This window comes from Chrysochloris asiatica, unplaced genomic scaffold (genome assembly GCF_000296735.1).
Source record: "Chrysochloris asiatica unplaced genomic scaffold, ChrAsi1.0 scaffold00031, whole genome shotgun sequence".
NCBI classification, from domain to species: domain Eukaryota; kingdom Metazoa; phylum Chordata; class Mammalia; order Afrosoricida; family Chrysochloridae; genus Chrysochloris; species Chrysochloris asiatica.
This window is the reverse complement of record NW_006408549.1, coordinates 9718246-9721666: the sequence shown is the minus strand read 5'-3', so window position 1 is coordinate 9721666 and position 3421 is coordinate 9718246.

The following is a 3421-nucleotide window of genomic DNA, read 5'->3' as shown; positions in this document are numbered from 1 at the left end:
ACACTTGACGCCATCAGTGATGCCACCTGGCTGATCCATCTCGTTGGGGGTCTTCCTCTTTTTCTCTGACCCTCCATCTTATCCAGCATGACATCCTTCTCCAGCGACTGTTCTCTCCTGACAATATGTCCAAAGTATGAGAGACGAAGCTTAGCCATCTTGGCCTCCAAGGAGCACTCTGGCTGCGCTTCTTCCAAAACAGATCTACTGGTTCTTTTGGCAGTCCATGGCACTTTTAGTAGTCTCCTCCAACACCACAAGAGCTCTAATAGGGACTCCCAAATATTAGAGTGGCAGAGAATGGTAATAATATTTTATGGGAGGTAACTTTGTAAGTGCTAACCATATACTAAATCTGAAATTGTTCTTCTCCCCACATTTAATTGAATAATAGATATTCAATAAAGGCGCAAGTCACAGTTCAACTGACACATATTAAAATACATAATATATTACATTAACACCAATTTTTACCATCAGTGGTGGGTTTGAACTTCAGCTGTTGAGTGTGTGTGTATGTCTGTTTGATAGAAGGGTACAATCTCCAGGCAATCTTATTTTCCCATCTGTATTTGGACAAATAGCTGACTGACATTAGTTTCAACCACTATATATTCAATATGTAGTTTCAGCCAGTGCATAGTCAGTGCTCATTAACACCCATGATCTCTCAAGGTGCTTGGCAAAGTTATTAAAGTCATATCACTTTATATTAGCAAATATTTAAAATTTCTTTCTGAGCTTAATGAAAGGCATGTCTCCTTAATGAATGATTATAATTTCAGTATGTTGCAGTATGTAGCCCTGACAAGTCAGCAGTGAGTCAGAAGACTCTACAGCATTAATGCTGCCGTGTAAAGTCAGTCCATGCTGCATTGTTCTTATTAGTCGTGATTCAGTATTTGAAACAAACATGCTCAGAAACAATTAGCTAGTCAATTGTTAGCTGAAGTTGTGAAGTTGTGATGTCAGGATGTTGGCATTATGGGCCTAGAATTATTATGTTTTTCAATTCTAGAATAATTTGAGGATATGAAAATAAAAATTAATACTCAAGCTAGAGTAAGAGTGGGCCAACTTTTTCTGTAAATGTCTAGACAGTAAATAGTTTCAGCTTTTCAGGGCTCTGTCCTAACTACTTAACTCTACCATTATAGCATAAAAGCAGCCCTTGATGATATGTAAATGATGGGTATAGCTATGTTACAGTAAAACTTTATTTTTAGATACACTGAAATTTGAACTTCATACACTTTTCATATGGTAGAAAAAAATTTTTTCAACCATATGGACTATATACAACAAAAACAAGTCCAAGTCAAATTTATTTAAAAATTCCTGTAAACAATCCTAATGTCTAAATTTAAAAGTGGTTAATGAGTTCTGCACAAGAGTAAGAAATGAAAGGAAGGATCACCGAGGTTTATATAACTTCCAACTTGCCCTCCTACCATCATTTTCTGTCAGCTTTCCCAGGATTCCTGAAGGAAAGAAGGACCCCTCCCTTCACTGCTCATATATACTGGACACTTCCGCTTGACCACTTGGATCCTAGGGAATCCCTTTCCACTCTGATATTACTCATTAACTCCCTCCTCTTCTAATGAGGTGATCTAGAATGTGTCCTGGCGTGGCACTGTAGGATAAACTCTAGACAACTAACCACAAGGTCAGTAGGTCAAATCCACCAGCCATTCATTGGAAACTCTATACAGGGTCAATATGAGTCAAAATTGACTCGATAGCACTTAAGAACAATAACGCATCAAGTTTTATTTTTAAGTTCTTGTTTACTCAAACTCATGGAAGCCCCATGTACAAAACATCATGTAGCCTGATCGTCTGCCATCTTCATTTTTGCTGGTATGCTCAATCCCGTTGTTATGATTTTGAATGTATTCTGAGTGCTTTCCAACCTAGGGGACACATTTTCCCACATTATACAAGAAATATTTAACAATATTGTGTTGTGATCCATAGGGTTTTCATTGGCTAATTTTCAGAAATCTGTCTTAGTCTGAAAGCTTTGCTGAAATCTATCCACCATGGGTGATCCTGCTGGTATTTGAAATACCAGTGGTATAACTCCCAGCATCATAGAAACAGACAAGCCGCCACAGTATGACAAACCAACAGGGGTGTGGTGGATTCTGAAGTTACACAGTGTATTTGTGGAATAATTAGCACCACAGGAAAAATACTCATAGTATGTTAAGTAAACGGATCCGTAAGCCACACAATATACACAATCTAATCCAGTCATGGGAGGGGTAGTCATGTTGATTCATTTTTTAAAGTAGTTTGAATTTTATCTCAACTATTCTCAGTCTTTTTAAAGGCTTGCTTAATTATTTAAGAAGAAAATACATTATGGTCTTCATTTCCTTTCTAAATCTCATCTAAACCCTTGAAACTGGTCTCTCTCCCTTGCATGGTGAGCCATACTAACCACACACTTACTCTGATTTGTATCTCCTGACCTTAAATCCTGATCCTTAATTATCATCCTCCATCCAAAAATAGAATCTCTAACAAGTGCTGCTGTAAATACTACGTTTGGCTCTAAGGGCTGCTAGACTATCAGATGAACCCGCAGAACAACAGAGAAGTGAGGCCTTGTTAAGAGACTTTTAAAATAACTTTGTCCTTGTCTGTAAATGGCTTTATTATTTAGTTACCTGATAATTAACACAGATCTGCCTAATTAGGCTAACATTAGTGTCACCTGATGCTTGCTCTGAATCCTGGCCTTTTTGTTTAGTGCAAATTAAAGCCTACTAATTAAATAAATTTGAATGTCAATAGATAAAGCATGGCATGAATTGATTCAAAAAATACTATATTCAGTGTATTTGTTAATGCTTCTTTCCCAAATTGATAGGAACAAGAAAGGAAAGGGAGGGCATCAAATTTAACTACCTATGTGATAAAAATTAAACTAGGTTAGAGTTTGCAGAATAGGGGAGAAGAAATAGGGGCTCTCCTTTGAGAGTCATGATTCCTGTAACCACTAGCCACTGCCTTAGGGTTGATTCCCACTTACAGCAACCCTATAGGACAGAATCCTGGTGTGGCACTGTGCCAGACTGCAAGACTGTTTGAACTGCAAGGTTGGCAGTTCAAGCTCACCAGCTGCTTCTCAGAAACCCTATACAGGGTCACTATCGGTTGGAACATACTCAACGGCATTTAACAGCACATAGGGCAGAGTAGAACTGCTCCTTAGGGTTCCTGAGACTAAGTATTTGTCAGAGCAAATAACTGCATCTTTCTCCCTGAGTAGCCGGGAGTTTGAACCACCCACCTTAAGGAGGTTTGTTGTTGCTGTTGCTAAGTGCCATCAAGTCAGTTCTGACTCTGAATACTGGGGGTCGGGAATGTCCAACCTGTGGGCCATATGTTGTTGTTGTCAGGTGCCATC